We start from the raw sequence: 21,808 nt of genomic DNA on the forward strand, positions 1-21,808 counted from the left end.
ACTGTGGAGTATAATGTTAGCTGTGGACTTTTCATTTATGGTCTTTATTATGTTGAGGTAATTTCTTTGTTGTTTGTTGAGAGTTTTATCATAAAAGGGTGTTGAATTTTGTCAAACTTGTTTTCTGCATCTATTGACACAATCATATGCTTTATTCTGTTAATGTGGTATAGCATATTAACTGACTTTCATAGGTTGAAACATCCTTGGATCCCAGGGATAAATCCCTCTTGGTCATGGTGTATGATCTTTTTAATGTGCTGTTAAATTTAGTTTGCTAATATTTTGTTAAGGATTATTGCATCTATATCTATCTGTCTATCTATCTATCTATCTATCTATCTATATTCATCAAGGATGACCTGTGGTTCTCTTTTCTTGTGGTGTCTTTGTCTGACTTGTGGGTAATGCTAGCCTCATAAAATGAGTTTGGAAGTGTTCCCTCTTCTTCATATTTCTGAACGAGTTTGAGAAGAACTGGTGTTAGTTCTTCTTTAAATGTTTGGTAGAATTCACCAGTGAAACTATCTGGTCCTGGGCTTTTCTTTGTTGGGAGGTTTTTGATTACTGATTCAATCTCCTACTAGTTATAAGTAAGTTCATTCTTTCTATTTCTTTATGATTTTGTCTTGGTAGGTTGTATGTTTCTAAGAATTTATCCATTTTTTTCTGGGTTATCCAGTTTGTTGGTATACAATTGTTCATAGTAGTCTCTTACACCTTTTCTTTTTGGGTCGGTTGTAATGTCTCTTCTTTGATTACCAATTTTATTTATTTGAGTCTTCTCTTTTTTTCTTAGTCTAACTCAGGGTTTGTCAATTTTGTTTACTTAAAACTCAATTTCATTGTTTTTTTCTATTGTCTTTCTATTTTCTATTTTATTTATTTCTGCTCTAATCTTTGTTATTTCTTTCCTTTTACTAACTTTGGACCTAGTTTGTTCTTTTCCTAGTTCCTTGAGTTGTAAAGTTAGGTTGTTTATTTGAGATCGTTCCTCTTTTTTAATGCAGGCATTTTAACTTCCCTCTTAGTACTGCTTTTGCTGCATCACACAAGTTCTGGATGTTGTACTTTTGTTTTTGTTTGTCTCAAGGTATTTTCTGATTTCCTTTTGATTTCTTCTTCGACCTAATGGCTGTTCAACAGTGCGTTGTTTAATTTCTACATATTTGTGAATTTTCCAGTGTTCCTTCTGTTACTGATTTCTAGTTTCATACCGTTATGGTCAGAAAACATACTTGGTATGATTTCAACATTTTTAAATTTGGTAAGACTTGTTTTGTGACCTAACACGTGATCTATCCTGGAGAAAGATCCACGTGCACTTAAGAAGAATGTGTACTCCCCTGCTGCTGGGTGGGATGTTCTGTACATCTGTACATGTCTGTTAGGTTCATTTGGTCTATAGTGTTATTTGAGTCCTCTGTTTCCTGTTCTGGGTGTTCTGTTCATTATTGAAAGTGGGGTATTGAAGTCTGTTATTATTTTATTGCTCTCTATTTCTCCCTTCAGTTCTGTCAGCATTTGCTTTGTATATTTAGATGTCCTTATGTTAGATGCATTTACATTTATAATTGTTATAGCTTCCTGGTGGATTGACACTTTTATCATTATAAAATGGCCTTCTTTGTCTCTTGCAACAGTTTTTAACTTAAAGTCTCCTTTGTCTGATATAAGTACAGCCACCTACACACTCTTTTGGTTACCATTTGCATGGAATATCTCTTTTTGTGCCTTCACTGTCAGTTAGTTTGTGTCCTTAAATCTAAAGTGATGTTCTTGTAGTCCGCATATTCTTGGGTCTTATTTTTTTAGCCATTCAGCCACTCTATATATTTTCATGGAACATTTAACTCATTTACTTTAAAGTAGTTATTGATAGGAAAGGATATACAATTGCCATTTTGTTAGTTGTTTTGTTAGTCTTGTTGTTCTTTTTTTCTGTCTCTCCTCTTGTTGTCTTCTTTTTGGTCTTGTCACTTTTTTGTATTGATATGTTTTGATTCTTTTTTCTTTTCTGCAATCTCTATATAGGTATTTTGTATGTGTATGGGGGGGCTTATATAAAATATCTCATAGCTATTACAGTTTATTTTAAGCTGATAACAACTTAAGTTCAATCACATACAAAACTTCTAAACTTTAATGACTTCCCCCCCAACACACACACTTTATGTTATTGTTGTCACAATTTACATTTTCTGATTTCTCACCAAGGAAATCTGTCCATAAGCTATTGCTGAATTGTGTTTATGGGAGAAAGGAGGGTCCAGGGCTTCCTACTCAGCCATCTTGCTGATGTTACTGCAACTCAATTCTCATCTTTATGCAAGTATTTATTATTTATTTTCTCCTAACCTGTATAATATGACTATAGTTTTCTTGGAACATTCTGGTACTTAATATAGCACAATACAATTTTTAAGGCAGCATATTAGCTATTAAATTTGCTGCAAATACATCTAAATGTGTAAACCCAAACAACTGGAAGGAAAGAAAAGTAGTGAAGTAAGACTATCTGTACATAATATAAATTAAGGAGTCTTGATAACAGATGAAGGCTTGCGAAGGTCCTCTTTAGGTTCTTCAGGGTCTTAGACAGTGATGCGTTGATTACTATTTAACCATCAGTGCTCCAGAATTGGGTGAACAAATCCTGATTTGGAATGTTTGCTGAATCCTGCGGTGTAAATCCTCCCACCTAGGCTGATTCAAACTACCAACATGATGTCATTGAATGAGGAGCTTGGAAGAGATGTGAAGGTATGTGTACAACTCACTCTCAAGAACTAGCAGAAGCCACCTTCAGCACATTTTAACCCCACCGGCCTCTTTTTTTTCCTTTCACTCTCTGATTCAACCAAGTAGAAATATATTTCTTTGTGCAAAAGTCTTGCTCTTAATATGTAATCATTACTTAAGTTTTTGTGTATGCATTTACACTGTATATTTTCCTACTTATTAACAATAGACAAAACTTTTTAAAGAACATATAATAGTTTGCAAAATCGAATTCATGTATTAATGTGCATCTAACCTATATTTTTCTAGATGTTTATTTGTCTATATAGGTCATGATAAAAGTTTCATGACAAAAATATTTGGGTATAAAAGGATATTAATTTTAAAATTCTAAAATTCCTCAGAAAATATTTATTAATGCCTATCAGCATATAGTAATCCATGGGATCGAAGGAGAACAGAAAAGAAGGATTCATCTATGCTCACCTTAGGTGAAATTAACATGATCTGAAAGGTGAATCATGGAGAAAATGTTTGTACCATCCTCTGGGCTCCATGTGTATCCTTAACCATATAATGAAAAGTTATTTTAGAATTATCTGTGTCTTTATTCCTCCTCTTCCCCTCCCTATGGTCCTGCTGTAAAACTTAGCAGTATAGCTAAGTAGAGACACATTATTTTTTATTAAAGTTAATTCATAATTTTACTTACAAAAGTAAAGGCAGGGGGCTTCCCTGGTGGCGCAGTGGTTGAGAGTCCGCCTGCCGATACAGGGGACATGTGTTCGTGCCCCGGTCCGGGAGGATCCCACATGCCGCGGAGCGGCTGGGCCCGTGAGCCATGGCCGCTGAGCCTGCGCGTCCAGAGCCTGTGCTCCGCAACGGGAGAGGCCGCGGCAGTGAGAGGCCCGCGTACCGCAAAAAAAAAAAAAAAAAAAAAGTAAAGGCAAAATTGAGAAATAAGATGCTAAAGATTACATATTTATACATAAAGTATGAGAATATAGTCGGCTTATAAATTCAGCTGGTGTTAGAGTAAGAAGGGCTAATAAGGAGGAATGAGACTGGGTCATTTGCAGAGACGCGGATGGACCTAGAGACTGTCCTATGGGGGAAGTAAGCCAGACAGAGGAAGACAAGTACCGTATATTAATGCATATATGTGGAGTCTAGAAAAATGCTGCAGATGAACCGGTGTGCAAGGGAGAAACAGAGACAAGACATAGAGAACAAACGTATGGACACCAAGTGGGGAAAGCGGCAGGGGCAGTGGTGCTGGTGGTGGGATGAACTGGGAGATTGGGATTGACATGTATACACCAATAGGTATAAAACTGATAACTAATAAGAACCTGCTGTATAAAAAATAAATAAATAAAGTAAAATTTTAAAAAAAAGAAAAAAAGAAGGGCTAATACATTCCCATTTCTCTCCTGTTAGAGGCACTACGATGGAAATTTTAGGAAAGGATTGCAGTAGTGAAGCACACATTGTTCTACTGCAAATGTTCCATGCTGTAGTTAAGAAATATGCCATTGTACACATCTATACAATGGAATATTACTCAGCCTTAAAAAGAAACGAAATTGAGCTATTTGTAATGAGATGGATAGACCTAGAGTCTGTCATACAGAGTGAAGTAAGTCAGAAAGAAAAAGACAAATACCGTATGCTAACACATATATATGGAATTTAAGGAAAAAAAATGTCATGAAGAACCTAGGGGTAAGACAGGAATAAAGACGCAGACCTACTAGAGAATGGACTTGAGGATATGGGGAGGGGGAAGGGTAAGCTGTGACAAAGCGAGAGAGAGGCATGGACATATATTCACTACCAAACGTAAGGTAGATAGCTAGTGGGAAGCAGCCGCATGGCACAGGGATATTAGCTCGGTGCTTTGTGACAGCCTGGAGGGGTGGGATAGGGAGAGTGGGAGGGAGGGAGACGCAAGAGGGAAGACATATGGGAACATATGTATATGTATAACTGATTCACTTGGTTATAAAGCAGAAACTAACACACCATTGTAAAGCAATTATACACCAATAAAGATGTTAAAATAAATAAAAAGGAAAAAAAAAAAAAGAAATATGCCATTGTAGATACCCAGTGTACCAGTGGATCTCTCTTACTGTTTGCTTTCTTTGAAGTTCGTATTAGTGCTTTTGTTTCATTTCATTTTCTGTAGTTGAAGCCTTTGGTGATGTCTGGAGGATTTCACCTGAAGTCATTTTGTAGAAATAAAACTGTCCTGTAGAAGATCTGCTCTTCCTTTTCCTGTTTTAATATTTCCTATCATCTTTCCTGTATTAGGACAAGAAAACATCAGTCCAATGAGGTCAACGGGTGTGTTCAAGGTCACAGACCCAAATCAGTAGCACAGTGGTGACTACAAGGCAGTACTTTGGATATTCAGAAAGAAAGGGTTTGCCACCATCCTATCGCTGAACTCGGGGTGAGGTCCCAGTCTAGGGGGGTGAGTGAGTGACTGTGATGGGGCCAAGTATTTTAACATGTTCGGGCCTCAGTTTCCTCATGTATAAAAAGTGGAAAGGACATGGACTACATCATTTGTTTTCAAACTTGGGTGGTGTCTCAGTGACCTCCACCAGAAATGAGGGAAGAAGGAGTTCAAAAGGCTTTACTCCCAATTCAGTCACAGTGGTTCTCCTTTTAACTGTGGTATGTATTGAGGTCATAGATTTTTATTAAAAGAAGAATTGCATATACATAAACATCCATGTATGTGTATGTATATGTACTGGACCATTATATATCTTAAATTCCATGATAGTTATTTTTTTCTCTATATTTATTGTTGAAATTATGAAGCTTGCTTGCATTTGCTTTTAGAAGGACTTTAAATCCTGCTAATAGTAATAACTTTGATGACTACAGGAGTATAATATAATATTTGATGTGAAAGACGAGGAAAAACAATGTTGGCATGTCAGTGGTAGAAAAAAAAGGCATCATTAACCTATATGTGTGTATCATTATTAAAACCTGCAACGGAAGTGATAACGGAATTTTGAATAAATGACTCAAGGAATTTCCTTCATTTAAAATAAAGCACCCTCCCCCCAAATAAATAAAATAACATAAAAATAAATAATGTGTGCCAACCACAGCAATCATTGTGTTGCAGCCCTCCTCCATTCCTGTTAAACCCTTTTCAGACCTCATGGCTGTAAGTGGAACATGAAGTTGAGAATTTAACTCCCTTTAGAGCTCACCTCTAGCACGATGAAGGAGCAAGGTCCGTAGGATTCTTCTTCAAGAGCTAGACAAACCAAGGAACATTCTCCAGGGTTTTAAGTTTATTTCATAGGTTGTTTTCTCCTTTTTCTCTCTGCAAAGGTTTTTGTAAATTTTAAAAAGTTACTGTTTCTCTACTGGATTGTATTCAATTTGAATCTTTTGAGACCAACTGTCCCTGTACATGAGACAAAAAAAATCTTAACAAAAGCTTTTATGTCTTTCTATATTTAATTTAGTCTATGACAAATTAAAGTGGGACATTTCTTTCTCTACTTGGAATGTTTTCATCTAATACATAGACTATGCGTAGACCTGTCTCTGAATCTTTTTTGCCTTCACTAATGACATTTTATATGCCAGCCAATTCACATTAACGTAAACAGCATGAATGCATCCCTATGTCATCCATCTCTTAATTATTTTGTTCTGACTACTTAAATCATTCCGGGTGCTTATAATACATGTCAGAAGCAATTTTTTAGATCTAGGAAGAAATTAATGGTTAATATTATTATGAGTATAATCTGTAAACCCTGGACACTATTTTAAAGAAAAGAGCCAACAAACACCCTGCAAAAATGTAAAAGACAAAGGCCGCATAGGGTGTTCATATTACTAAAAACATCATTACTCTTACAAAATATACTCTAGGACAATGACTGGGACATTATGATGTAATTGCACCAATAATTAATACTAGGCCACAACAGTGAGAGGCCCGCGTACCACAAAAAAAAAAAAAAAAAAATTAATACTTAAGTACTCTTGCTGAGATACAAAATTAATTTGGAGACGTCTGGAATCATAGATCTCACATCTAGAAACGAGCTTAGAGTCCATTGAACCAACTCCCTGTTATTACAGCTGATTTTACAGCTGAGGAAACTGAAAACCAAAGAGGCATTTTCAAGGTCATCCAGAAATTTACTGGTAGATCTGGGGCAAGGATCCAGGAATATGTTTTGGCTCAAAAGTACTCATGAAAATGAGTAAGAATGACCCAGGGTTTGTACTACTTAATAGCTGTGGGAGGAAGGGCAGTTTACTTGACCTTTGTGAGCTTTACTTTCCAATCAGAAGAATGGGCATAATTATCACTGCCTCTCAGTGTTGATGTGAGGATCATTTGAAGTAATTATACAGGAGCATAACTACTGGAACACTCATACATATTTTGGTATCTAAAATGGAGCTGTTGTTAATGAGCCCTGCAAGAAACCAGAATGTAACGATGCCCCTACTGGGGAGCACTTTGCTTCTGACCAAAATTAAAAATGACTGATATGGATACCCACTCTGTTCCTCGGGATGCCTTAGAAACAGGAGATTGGTTCTTACAAATCAATGCTTACTCTAGCTCTGACTCTAACTTTAACAGCTGTTTCCTCTCTCCTAAATAGAACTAGCTGTACCACTGAAACCTGAGTATATTCCCTGGGACTGAGGGGTTTTTTCCTAAAGCCATAAAGGAGCTTATTGGATAAAGGTTAATTGCTAACTGTGGTGTGCTAATGATACCATATTGATGAAATTACGGCTCACTGATAGAAAAAAGGCTCCCAAAGCACTGGAAGCTGGAGGGAAGTTCTAAACAATAGTTATTGATTTGTTTCTCTGAGGGCCGCTAAGTAGCACAAATGACTCAGAAGAATAAAAATGATCCACAGAGTTTCCATTCTTTTATAATTCATTTCTTTGCTTCCAATGTTCTACTTGCCAATAGCCAATTATAATTTTAATAATTATGTGTCTCAAAATCAGCAGTTGATACCTTGGAGAAAGAAATACTACAAAATAATTTATTCCCTTTCTCTCCTCTGTTGAGTGTGTTATAAAGCGTAATAATCAGAAAACAGATCCTAAACCTCATGGCTTTCAGACAAGTGAAGCACTAAAAGAGTGGTGGATTGAAAGTATTTGAAATCAGTTAACTTTAGAAAATGCCCCACGACCCTTAATTCCCAAGTTAGGCTTTATTCTTGCTTGGATTTGGCCCTAGAATTTATCTCCACAGTTTGTTCCATCTTCCAGTAGATGAACCCCTACTCACTGTCAACACCATTTTCATTATCATTAGCTTATATTGACTGAGCACCTCGAACCAGGCTCTGTTAAATTCTACACGTGTCATTTAATTATCATATCCACCCTAGGAGCTTAGTATTACTGTCTCCATTTGATAGTTGAGGAAACTTGAAGTCAGGGAGGTTGTAAGTTCCCTTAAGTTCACAGAGTTGTGATACCAAGCAGGGCCCTGTGGGGCTCCTGGGCACAAAAGTCTTTCCGCATCCCCCATTTCTTGATTACAGGAGATAAACTTCGTTCAGCCTCCATGCCCTTCCCTGAGTTCCAATGGGCAGGTTCAAACAGTTGCTAATTAGGGAAGGGAGGAGATGCAGAGACAAGGGAGGAACAGTCAAAAGAAACAATAGTGCAGCCTTGGGGCAGGTTCCTGGTTCCCCCTCAAGGGATACACACAACAATATCTTTGAGCTGTTTTGCAGATACTGAAACACGCCCCTCCCTCCCCCCCCCCGCCGGGTGGGAGAAGTTAACTGTGTGCTGCCCACAAGCACAGAGACCCCAGATGGGTTGGAAACGTAAGGTTGAGGATGCCGACGCCCACTTACCTTACCACCAGCCAATCAGAAGAACGTCCACGAGCTGATCACGCCTTCTTTGAAGCATTACTATGAAACTTCTCACTACCCTCTCCAAGGGGGGACACACAGTTTAGAGGGCATTAGCCGGCTGTGGCCTCCTCGGCCTGGCAAAGCAATAAAGCTATTCTTTTCTACTTCACCCAAAACTCTGGCTCTGAGATTTAATTTGGTGTCAGGGTACAGAGGCCGGATTCGGCTTCCGTTGGTGATGTCAGAGCTGGAACAGGACTTCTGCATCCATGCACGTGACCCAGGGCTGCAGTGTGAAAAACATTCTTCCTTTCCTCTTGCCCAGATCCTTTCCCAGGGACCTAAGGTTTTTCAGACTAAGACTTTCATCTTTCTGTGAAACTTGTTCAGTCCAACAGAGAGATCCTTACCAAGTTCTCTGCATGGTTTTAGTACATATTTTAATCTACCCAATTATTTCAGTGTTTGGTATAAACTTAGATTATATATCACTTAAGTTTGCTCACTTACACCTAGAAATATGTTGAAGGATAAATGAGGAAAGAGCAATGATTTATAAGATCAAAGAGGGAGGAATAATTAGTTATAATTTGAAGGACTCACAAAGGAGATGAGGTTTAAGCTTCAGATATATATATATATTTATATATATATTTAAACATATATATTATATATATATATTTAAGCTTCAGATATATATAGATAGATAGATAGATCTCCAAAGGGATCCAAATCTATTCTGTAGTCTAACTCCCAAGCTCCAGAATTGAAAGATATCAGCAATTATCATTCTGCTAATAAAAGGTTTTTTCAAATTATCTGAATATTCCAAATAAACAAGCCAAAAAAGTTTATGACAGATTAATGGAGAGGTCATTGTAAAAGGAGCCAAGCTTCATCAATTTATTTTAGATCTGAGACTTCAACAGTTTAGGGAATCAGGGATGCAATCTGTGGCAATGACTGGATCAGAAAGAATAGAAAACGAAAGGCACAGTTCTTGAGCATATAGCATTTCACACCATAGAGCTCTGCCATCGTGAAATTAGGAAAGTACATAATTAAGTCAGATAAACACCCGTCATATGCACAAACTATGTTACGCATTCTTTAGTGAGTGTTCATAAGAGTTCTCCTCCAGTCCCTCATAGCACAGGTGAGAAGAAAACAGTGACTGCAGTCATGAAAACACAGACTTCCCAAGCTAGACAGGACTTTATTTTCAATCTAGGTTAATGCCATTCTCGTTATATGATGAACACAAGATCCAGTGAGGTCCAGTGATGGTACAAGACCTCACAGCCACTTACTTAGTGGATGAGCCAGTACTGGAGCAACTAATCTTTTGGGCTCTGATTCACTGCCCTTTCAGCCTCACCTTGTTTTCCTCCATCACCTTGTGTCCTCTTGTAGTTCAGGATGGCCATCTGAAACCATGTCATCTCTTCCTCCCCAAGGGGTTATCTAAGTAGGAGATCACAGAGGAGCACAACTCTGTTTACATCATGCATCAATTTTACTCACGTTTATATTGCTACTTTACGTTCACAAAAAAACAAAACAAACAAAAACCCCCACACATCTCTCAAAATGATCTCTGCTTGCAGAGACCAAGAGACCTTTCTAGTGAGTTTCCATAGAAACAGTTTCTGAAAGCAAAAAATATGACTCAGTTTTGGCTGTGGAGCTACATGTGTCCTCTTACTTCTTACTGGGGTGTCTGGATCTCTAGGGGCTCTTATACATGCCCTCTTCCTGGAGTTTCGGGTGTCAGTTACTGTCACTCTCCGCTTGCTCCTACTTGTGTCACATAGCAGGTCCTTCAGCATGAAATTAGCAGGAGTGTAATCAGAGGAGATTTGAGACTCCTTTTCTCTGCCTAGCAATGAAGCAGCCCATGTGAGACCCCTAATAACCTTATTTTATTTTGCTGAATTATGAGCTGAACTTCTTTAATTGAATCTTACATTGTTCCCCAATTAAAGAAACCTCTCACTAGCTAAGACTTACTGGTCCCTAAGGCTGTGTACTGGCTTTATTGTGCATTTCTGGGGCATTTCTGGGTACCTTGGGTCACCACTGTACTTCCCCTAAAGCAACATTTCTTAGAAAAATGGGACAGCTGAGGTATTTGTTAGAAAAGCAGACTCCTAGGGCCCACCCAGGCCTACCAAATCAAACGTTGCATTTTTTCCAAGTTCCTCGGGTAATTCTAATGTGACCTAAATTCTGAGATCCTCTGCTCCAAAGATAGCAAGTGGAGAACTGGGGCAAATTCTGTCAGGAAGCGGATGCTCTAAAAGCTCGCTACATCAGCATCACCTGAGAGCTTGTAAGAAACGCAGAAGCTCCATCCCCACCCCAAGCCTAACCAACTAGAATCTGCATTTTAACAAGATCCCTCGTTAAAGTCTGTATCTTAACAAGATCCCTGCACAATAAAAATTGAGAAGCACTGCTCTAAGAGATTTATGCTTGAAATTCATTTCTCTCGCTGAAATCCCTTGGATAATTGCCAGTATCTTCCCTTGCCTTTTATGAGTTACTTAGAGCTTTAGGCAAAAGCTGTCTTTCATAAGAGGATTTCAAGAGATGCCAGGTTCCCCAGGGCAGCCCGAGGCACTTCTGTTTTAAGGCAAATTCTCAGAGTTCTGGCTACAAAGAAGACAGCCTCTGGCCGTTGCAGACAGGCCTCCAGGAAAGTGAGTTTGCCTGGGGAAAGGCCAAGCAATAACTTCTTTGCCCAACATCCTTGAATCTGGTTGAAGGTTAAAGAGGTAAAGCTCTACTCCTGTGTTTATTTCCCTGTTTAACTCACTGAATATCTTGAGTAGATTTCAAATATTAATCCCAATTAAAGGGGTCATATATAGGTCTAAGATGTCCACAGTGCTGGCAACACAGCTTATCCAGGCCTGATTCTCCCGTTAAATTGCAATTTCACTTTATTCTCCAGTGAGATCAGTTATTGACCAACTTGGCCAACTTCTTTTTACTATACGTATTTTCCACGGTGTGGGGGAAATGACTGGTCTTCAGGTCAGAAATTCTTTCTTATGTATTGGTTATATTGTGAGGCCTTGAGCAAATAACTTAAGCTTTCTAGGTTTTTTCCTTTCTTTACTTACGAAATCTGGGTGACAGTGCTTAACGCAAACTGTCCGGTGTTAGGGTTTTATTTATTCTTTTCTTTTTTAGGATAAAGGGAAAATCTTTCTTGCAAGTATATTTTACAGCTGTATGGTGTTTCACAAATGTGATTTTTTTTTAATGCCAAATTGATGAACTTCAAGTCACAGCTCACAGATTTCTATTCTATTTCAAATATTCCTGGACCCCCTGCTTTTCTCCCTCTTGTGATCCACTAATATGAAACGTAGATCTACACTGATACCTGCGATGCCTTCCAGACACCAGCTTGCACCCTCCATTTGCTGTCCTTTATCTTTCATCTTCCAACCAGACTTCTGTAATGCAACCCCGTTTATGCCAACTCAGTCACTGACAGTACGTTTTGCAAATGAGATCCTTTGGGATGCTAGATCAGATACTCCCCTGAAGTCTAGACACCTTCCAGGGAGCCTACTCCATGCATTATTCATGCACGGGTTTGTCATTTAGTCACCCAAGAGTTTTTAGGATAAAAGCCTTGCCTTTTCACTCCCTTTAGATGGTATAGATTAACAAATCAGAGTAATTCCTGACACTGGCATAGTGCTTTCTATATTTTGTACTGGACTTAACAGGCAAGATCTCATTTTGACTTTCATTTTAGAAAATCTATAAGATCTACAGGGTAGGGATGTTTGAACCTATTATAGAACCCAAAAACAACTTGCCCGGAAGTCACTAGCTAGTAAATGGCAGATGTGCGTCAAACCCAAATCTACAAGCTCTGACCATAACCCTGGGTGTCTTACAGCATGAATGAGGGTCAGGGTGAATTTGCAAAGCAGAAAGTAGAGTGGAAATAGGGACCCTCAGCCCTCAATATCAATTCTTTCCAAACGTTCTCTCTCTCCCCTGGGCTCCCAGAATGCTATATTTATATTTTCATTTTTGTACTTATCACATTTTGTAATCTCTTTTTACGAACCTTTCTTAACTAGTGTAAGAACTCCCGGAGGGAAGAAAACATAGCTTCTTTATATTTGTACCTCCAGAACCTAGCACAATATCTGGCACTTAGTTTCATGTAGTACATGTTTGTTGGATGAATTTCAAGACTTTGTGTAGATGCATTGAAAACCAAACCAAAGACACTATGCATTATGTTCACTGTGCTCGAATACAGGAAGCCCAACTTAGAAAATCCATCCAAATCCATCTTGGTCCGCTGTAACGTTAGACCCGTAGCTTTGACACCAAACACTGTCCTAGTCATTAGAAACGTATCTAAACATTAAATTACAGAGGCTAAGAACACAGGTGAACCCAGACTACTTGGATTTGAACCCTGGCTCCATTAGCTGTGTGTGCTTGAGTAAGTTACCTTGCGTGTCTGTGCTATGTTTCCTTATGTGTAAAATGAGGGGAAATGATTTTACTTACTTTTTGAGATTGGGAGGATTAAATGATTTCATATCTATAGTGTTATTAAGCATTTATTAGTAAGTATCATTAGAGCCACCGTTTCCCATTTCATTTTGATATTAGGGCCAACAACTTCCAAACTGGAATATTAATATTATATGTTGGATAATATCAACTTTATCTCTGTTCTTATCCCAATGTCATCAAATGATGCCAAATCTGTAAGTGTAAGCATAGCTGATTCTCTTTCCTGTACAGTAGAAACTAACACAACATTGTAAAGCAACTATACTCCCATAAAAATTTTTTTTAAAAAGAGGCCAAATCATCAAATAATTTCACTTATCTATCCAAACACTATATAAGTGTTTATTTAGCACCTACTCTTTACCTGGCACTATTCTGGGCTCTAGAATTACATTGTTCAATACGGTGTTTGGCTATATAAATTTACATTTAAATTGATTAAAATTAAATAAAATTAAAAATTCAGTTCTTCAGTTGCACTGGCCACATTTCAAGTACTCAGTCACTACATGTGTTTGTCTGGTGGCTACTGTATTGGACAGTACAGATATAGAAAATTTCCTTTGGGGCAGAAAATTCTGTTACATAGAATTGTAGTACAAATACAGAGATAGAAGCTGACATTCTACTAAGGAAGATAGATAAGAAGCAAATAAATACATAATAATTAGGAATTAATAATTTTCTATGAAGAAACATTATATTCAGTTACTGAAACATTGTTAGAAAAATTAATTTTGATACATAATTCCTTAATGAGCTATCATATAATTATATTAAAATTATAGCTGGTTAACCAATTACAAAAGTAAAATATGTTTATTGTAGAAAATTTAGAAAATACAGAAAAGTATAAAAAGGAAAATAAAAATATACTTAACAGTATTTTACAAAACAATCATACATCTGTATCCTGACATTTTATTTGATATTTATAGATTATGTATTTTACCATGTCAGTCTTCAAAATACTATTTTCAGTGTCTACTTAATAGTACAGTTTGTGAATTTGGTGTTCTTTATTTTATCACTGCCTCATTAGAATTTAGGTTGTTTTAAAATTATTCTAATATCTAAATGAATATCCACATATATAATTCTTTGTCTGCCTTTTTATTATTTCTTCATGAAAAATCCTTAGAATACCATTTCTAGAGCAAAGTTATTGAACATTTTTAGACTCTTTACTCATGTTGAGAAAAGACTTTTCAAAAATTTGAACTTATTTGTGCATATATCTATTCACCCTTGGCAACAGCGTATTTGTTTTGTCTTTACTGGTGTATAATTGCTTTACAATGTTGTGTTAGTTTCTGCTGTACAACAAAGTGAATCAGCTATACATATACATATATCCCCCTATCTCCTCCCTCTTGCGTCTCCCTCCCACCCTCCCTATCCCACCCCTCTAGGTGGTCACAAAGCATCCAGCTGATCTCCCTGTGCTATGCGGCTGTTTCCCACCAGCTATCTATTTTACATTTGGTAGTGTATATATGTCCATGACATTCTCTCACATCGTCCCAGCTTCCCCTGCCCCAACACCCATGTCCTCAAGTTCATTCTCTACGTCTGCGTCTTTATTCTTGCCCTGCCACTAGGTTCATCAATACCATTTTTTTTAGATTCCATATATGTGCGTTAGCATATAGTATTTGTTTTTCTCTTTCTGACTTACTTCACTCTGTATGACAGACAGTATATAGTTTATTTCCTGTAATAGTGGAAGGTATTTTGCTCAATAGTGAGAATGAGCATCACTTCCAATGTTTATTAACAGTTTGGTCTTCCCTGGTGGCGCAGTGGTTGAGAGTCCGCCTGCCGATGCGGGGGACACGGGCTCATGCCCCGGTCCGGGAAGATCCCACATGCCGCGGAGCGGCTGGGCCCGTGAGCCGTGGCCGCTGAGCCTGCGCGTCTGGAGCCTGTGCTCCGCAACGGGAGAGGCCACAACAGTGAGAGGCCCGCGTACCGCAAAAAAAAGAAAACAAAAAAAAACCCCCCAAAACAGTTTATATATCTTCGCTGAGCTATCTATTTTAGTTTTATACCAATTTTTCAATTGCAAAATTATATGAGCTCTTTGTATTTTAAGGATAGTAACCATTTGTCTTTCCTATTTGGGGCCAACATTTCCCCCAGTTTATTGAATATCATCATCATGTTTCCGTATTTTTTAGATATAAAAGTTCTGAAACTCATATGTGGCAAATTTCTTTCCTTGGTTTTAAGTTCTGAAAGCCCCTGTGTTTAGAAGAATGCCTGACACACCATGAATACTCAATAAATATTGGATAAAGGAAAGGGTGAATGAATTAATGCAATATTTGACCCATACTGACAAACAATAGCTTCATTCTTTTTCCTACAGATGCAGGTCAATCCTTCCAATCATTCGAATGTAACTTGGAACTAGAAGAAAAAGTTAGCATTTGTATTGATTTTCTGATGGTAGCGTACTGTCTCCCTGAATGGAACCTCTTACAAGGCTCAAGATCCTGCGTTTGTGTACATCCAGCCCCTGATGGACACTGTAGCTATTTTCCATCCCACAGGATCAATGGTTTTTGGTAGTCGTTATACTTTTTTTAATGGTAACTTCACCCATTATTTAATAAATGTTTAAAATCCACTTCCACCTTTCCTCAGCATCTACCTGGCTTCTTCTCTCATCTTTCTTCTATTAAAATTTTGAGCATGCATCCATGATAAAAAAGGATAATTAATTGAAGGTCAGTGGCATGAGATATAAAAAAAGAAAAACGTGTCTTGCTTCTCAATATTTTCTCATGAAATCATAGTGATACAGTCTGTACTGGGGAGGAAAGACATAAGTCAGCATATACATGGGCAAATAAACTTGTGTCCATGGAATGTCTGTGGAGGTGTCAATGTTCATTCATTAGAACTGCTGCTCTCCCACGGGACCACATAGTCTGTTCATAATGAGCCACGCACCCTCCTCCGGATGTTTTCCTCTTTTGGGCACATACAATTCCATAACCCTGAAATGCTCCAGTCAGCTTTGCGCTTTGCTTGACAAACATTTGTCCTGCAAGTTTCAGTGCAAATGTTGCCTCTTCTGTCAAGTTGTCCTGATTTGTTTACATTGAATTAGGCCCTGTGTTTCCTCATTACGACAGCACTAGGTGCATATTTACTTCATAACTTTCAAAACATTGTTCTTGGATAACAACTTTTTAACATTTAATTTGGAAATAACTATACATTCACAGGAATTTGCAAAGATAGTGCAGAGCAGTCACCTGTACCCTTCATCCAGTTTCCCCCAGTGGTTATATCTTACAAAACTATAGGAAATTGACATTGGTACAATGTGTGTTTACAGTTCTATGCTGTTTTATGACATCTGTAGACTCATTAAACCACCACCCAGCCAAGTTACATAACTGTTCTATCACCACAATGATCTCCTTCATGTTACCCTTTTGTAGTTACACCCACCCACCCCACCCCCCATCCTGAACCCCTGGCAACTGCTCATTTCTTGTCCATCAGTATAATTTTGAAAATGTTATATAAATGGAATTATACAGTATGCAACCTCTGGAGAAAGGCTTTTTTTTTTTTTTTTTCACTCAGCGTAATGCCTTTGCCATATCACTGATAGGTGATAGATTGTGTCTGTCATTTTGGTTTTTATTTTCTGGTTTTGTTTCATCTTTTTGTTTCAGTTTTAGTTGATTTTTTCCGGCATTCATGTAGGTTAATTAAACATTTTTTTTCCATTTTGATTTATCTATAGTGTTTCTAAGCATATCCCATTGTATAACCTTTTTAGTGAAGACTCTAGGTATTACATTATATATGCACCTTTCACAGTCTACCACAAACACTTTGCCAGTGTGAATGAAACCTTACCTCTCTTTACCCTCTCCCATTTATAATATAATTATCTAAAAAGTTTCCCCTGCATACATTGATAACCATATCAGAAATTGTTCTAATTTTGCCACAATCATGAAATATAATTTAGAAGACTAAAGACTAAAGGAAAGCAAATTATTCTAATTCATAGTTTTACTCTCTTGTTCTTTCCTTCCTGATGTTCCAAGTTTTCTTCTTTTTTCATTTCCCTTCTGTTTACAGAACTTCCTTAAGCTATTATTTGAGGGTAGGTCTGCTGACAACAAATTCTTTTAGCTTTCCTTCTCTTGAGAGTGTCTTGATTTCCCATTTATTCCTCAAGGTTGTTTTCACTGGCTATAGAATTCTGGGTTGACAGTTCTTTTCTCTCATCACTTGAAAAATATTGTGCCACTTCCTTCTGCCTTCATGTTTTCTGATAAGAAATCTAATTTGAATTGTCAAATGAACTGTTTTTCTCCTACAGGTAAGGTGTCATTTTTCTTTGGCTGCTTTCAAAAGTTTTCTTTGTCTTTAGTGCTCAGAAGTTTGATTATGATTTGTTTTGGTATGTATTTCTTTGGGTTCATCCTGTATGGAGTTTTCTCAGCTTCTTGAATATGTATGTTTATGTCTCTTGCCAAATTTGGGAAATTTTTAGTCATTATTATTTATTTTAGTCCCACTCTTTCTCAGACATGAATGTTACATATTTGTTATAGTCCTACAGGTCCCTTTGGCTGTGTTCTTTTTTTTTTTTCCCCAGTCTATTTTCTCTCTGTTATTCAGATTTGGTAATTACTATTTTTCTGTCTTCAAGTTTGCTGAAACATTTCTCTGTCTTCTCCATTTTGCTTTTGAGCCCATCAACTGAGTTTTATTTCAGCTTTGGTTTTCCTTTCTATATTCAACTTTTTGCTGAATTTCTTTCCCAAATATGTTCATAAATGCTCGTTAAAGCATTTTTATCATAGTTGCTTTAAAAATCTTTGTCAGATAATTATAACATCTAGGTCATCTTGGTGTTGGTATCTACTGATTGTCTTTTCTCATTCAAGTTGAGACTTCCCTGGTTCTTGGTAAGGTGAATGAGTTTTGCTTGAATCCTAGACCTGTTGGGCGTTATGTTATGATACTCTGGTTCTTATTTGAATCTTCTGTTTTAGCAGGCCTCCTCTGAAACCACACCAGCAAGAGAAGGTGGATGCCACCTGCTTAGTGCCCAGTGGGGTTGAAGTCCACATTCTCCACTTGGCCTCCACTGACATCGTCATGGGGATAGGAGTGCCTAGTTACTACTCCCCGAGTGACCTCCACTGACAACATGGCAGGGAGAGTCCTTGTTACTGCCGATGGTAAAGTTTCAGCTCCCTGGCTGTCCAACTCCTTTACCACCCTGGTCAGGGGCAGCATGAGGGGTGACTTGCAACAAGCAGGCAGGCAAGGTTGGGTGTCTAGGCTCCGCACTCAGCCTTGGCTGATGGGGGTGGGATGACGTTTGACTTGAGTAGAGGTTTCCGCGAGTTGTCTGTCTTCCGAGGCTGCCCCTTTGCTGAGCCCTTGGCTAGAGGGACTAGGCTTTTCTTGCTGCTTTTATGTCTATGCTGGCTAGCATTTCTGGCATTCAGTCCAGGATACATGAGGCAAAAAGAAAACGCAGGGAACTCACTGCTATGTTGTTCCTTAGATCCTGAGGTCCATGGCCAATGTGCCTTCTTCTCTTCACCTTTCAGAGTCTTCTTATGCTTGTATATATATATAATGTTCAGGGATTTTAGCTGTACTTAGTGAGAGGAGTAGGGAAATGAACATCTACTCCATCTTTCCAGAAGTGGAAGTCTTAATTTCTTATTTTAATTATACTAACATCACCTAGATTTTGGATCCTTTGATGACAAAGTTTGTGTTTTGTTTTTGTCCCTAGGATGTACAGTCAAACGACTGTGTTTTAAAGTAACTTGAAAAAGTTACTTTATGCCACCAAAAGAACTATTTTATCTCACTTTTGGTTTTTAGGAGCTGCCTTTTAAATTTAATTTTGATTTATAATTATGTAAAATATTTAATGGATCCTCAATCAAGGGTATATCAAAAAGTCTAGCTTTGATATCTGTCCCCACCCTACTTCCTCCTCCTTAGGTGACCATTTTTCAAAAAGTATAAACTTTAGCCTCTATTTAAAACAAATAAACAAATATCAATATATGTATTCATATAACCTCCTTCTTAATCAATTGCTTGCCTACTATATACGTTTTTCCCTACCTTGCCTTTTCACTTAATATTGATATATTGGATATATTAAGATATAGAGATATTCCTCATCCTTTTCTCCAGCTGCAAAGTACTCTATTGAGTAGATGTATTATTGTTTAAATTCAACCAGCACAATAAATAGCCTTGTCCATATAATCTTTTTTTTTTAATTAAAAAAATTTTTTTGCCTGTATAGCTTTGGCCTAGATTACTCAGACAAAGGAAAATTCATATGTAAATTTGCTGGATATTGCCAACAAATACTCCATGGGTGTTATGACAATTTGTATTCCAAGCAGAAATGCAGTAAAGTGCCTATTAACCCAGAACCTCATCAAATGCGTTGTTAAACATTTGGATTTTAGTCAATCTAATGGGTGAGATATTGTATCTCAATGTAGTTTTAATCTGTATATCTTTTAAACTGAGCCAGTTTAAGCTTTTTCTTTAAATATGGCTAAGAGCTATTTCTATTTCTTTTTCAGTGAACTGTCTACACTCTACTTGCTTTTCCATCAGGTTGTTGCCTTTTCTAAACTGTTTTTTTTTTTTTTTTTTGTGGTACGTGGGCCTCTCACTGTTGTGGCCTCTCCCGTTGCGGAGCACAGGCTCCGGGCGCGCAAGCTCAGCAGCCACGGCTCACGGGCCCAGCCGCTCCGCGGCATGTGGGATCTTCCCGGACCGGGGCACGAACCCGCGTACCCCGCATCGGCAGGCAGACTCTCAACCACTGCGCCACCAGGGAAGCCCTAAACTGTTTTTAATATCTTTTTACATATTAGTTTTATGCACCCATTTTACGTAAAGTAAACTGCAAATTTTTTCATAACAATATTTATTAAACATTTACTGTATCAGGGCTTTTTGTGTTACCAGTGACCAAAAAAAAAAGTAACACATACTTTAAAAAAAAAATGTGGGAGCTGTATAACTGAAAAGTCCAAAAGTAAGACTGGCTTCAGACAAGACTCAATTCATGGGCCCACACAACAAGCAGCTGATGTCACCAAAGACTTTTCCTCCCCCTCTATTCTCTTTCATGCTCTTTTAATAATAGCAAAATGGCTGCAGTAGTTCCAGCCCTCACATTCTCACAGGGCCCCATCTAAGAGAAGTGTAAGTGCGCCTACTGGTATTTCCAAGAGGAAATGAGATTTCCTCCTGCCAAATTCCAGCAAATTTCTCCTTGGTTTTCTTTGGCTTGGACTGACTTACATGCCCATTTATGACCATTTGCTGTGACACGGGAAATAGGATACTGAGGAGATGAATCAAATCATTACCATCCACCCCTGTTGCTAGGGGGTGATTAGGAGTCATTCTCACCCAAATACCATGACTGAGAGTGGGTTAGAGGTGGTTTCCCAAAGGCCATTTGGAGGCTTACTTTTCAATGGAGAATGGTTATTAGATGGCCAAAAAGTAATTCAGTTTCACCTAGGGGGTGTCACATACTATACCAAACACTAAGAACACAAAGCTAAAACAGCTCTTTGGAAGGTTCTTCATCTACATTCTTTGACGTACTCACTTGACCTGAGGACTCTTCTCCTGATGGATGTCTCCAGCTTGTTTTTATACATCACATACTCTTTCATTTCTTATATTAATATTCTATCTCAACATCATCACAAACTACATCTGAAGCAATATGCAATGTTCCTAGAAAAGCATAGAATTTGGAGTGAGAATCCAGCTTTGAGTTTTTAACACGAGTAATTATGTGACCTTGATCAAGAACATGACTTTTCAGGACCTCATGTCTTCATCAGAAAAGAAAATAATGATTATTATCATCATTATGATTATACATAACATTTAAAAGGCCCTTGCTATGTGCCAGGCTCTGTTTTAAGTACTTTATTTATTTATTTTTGGCTGCACCGCACAGCCCGTGGGATCATAGTTCCCCAATCAGGAATTGAACCCGGGCCCTCAGCAGTGAAAGCGCAGAGTTCCAACCACAGAACCACCAGGGAATTCCCTGTTGTAAGTATTTTAAATGTCTTAAGTCATTGAGGCCTCAGAGCAACCCTTTCAATAAGAACTTTTATTAGATCCATCTTATATGTAAGGAAGACCAGAGATATATAAATTTTTTATTGGAGTATAGTTGCTCTACAATATTGTGTTAGTTTCTACTGTACAGCAAAGTGGATCAGCTATACATATACATATATCCCCTCTTTTTTGGATTTCCTTCTCATTTAGGTCACCACAGAGCATTGAGTAGAGTTCCCTGTGCTATATGGTAGGTTCTCATTAGTTACTTATCTTATACATAGTATCAATAGTGTATATATGTCAATCCCAATCTCTCAGTTCATCCCACCCCTCCCTTTGCCCCCTTGGTATCCATACGTTTGTTCTCTCTGTCTGCATTGCAGCACTATTTACGATAGCCAGGACATGGAAGCAACCTAAGTGTCCATCAACAGAGGAATGGATAAAGAAGATGTGGTACATATGTATACAATGGAATATTA

At 37.8% G+C, this 21,808-nt stretch overlaps 1 long non-coding RNA gene across 1 annotated transcript in view; it reads right to left on the reverse strand.

Annotated features, from left to right (window-relative positions):
• The window catches only part of LOC116746626, a 31,671-nt gene extending 10,693 nt beyond the window's left edge, over positions 1-20,978 (reverse strand). Inside the window, exons 1-4 of the long non-coding RNA XR_004347813.1 lie at positions 20,854-20,978; positions 10,018-10,103; positions 5,982-6,097; positions 4,878-5,049 (exon numbers count right to left, since the gene is read on the reverse strand). This is a non-coding gene — a long non-coding RNA (uncharacterized LOC116746626). The remainder of the gene's footprint in view (positions 1-4,877; positions 5,050-5,981; positions 6,098-10,017; positions 10,104-20,853) is intronic.
• Between the last annotated feature and the right edge of the window lie 830 nt (positions 20,979-21,808).

This window comes from Phocoena sinus, chromosome 21 (genome assembly GCF_008692025.1).
Source record: "Phocoena sinus isolate mPhoSin1 chromosome 21, mPhoSin1.pri, whole genome shotgun sequence".
NCBI classification, from domain to species: domain Eukaryota; kingdom Metazoa; phylum Chordata; class Mammalia; order Artiodactyla; family Phocoenidae; genus Phocoena; species Phocoena sinus.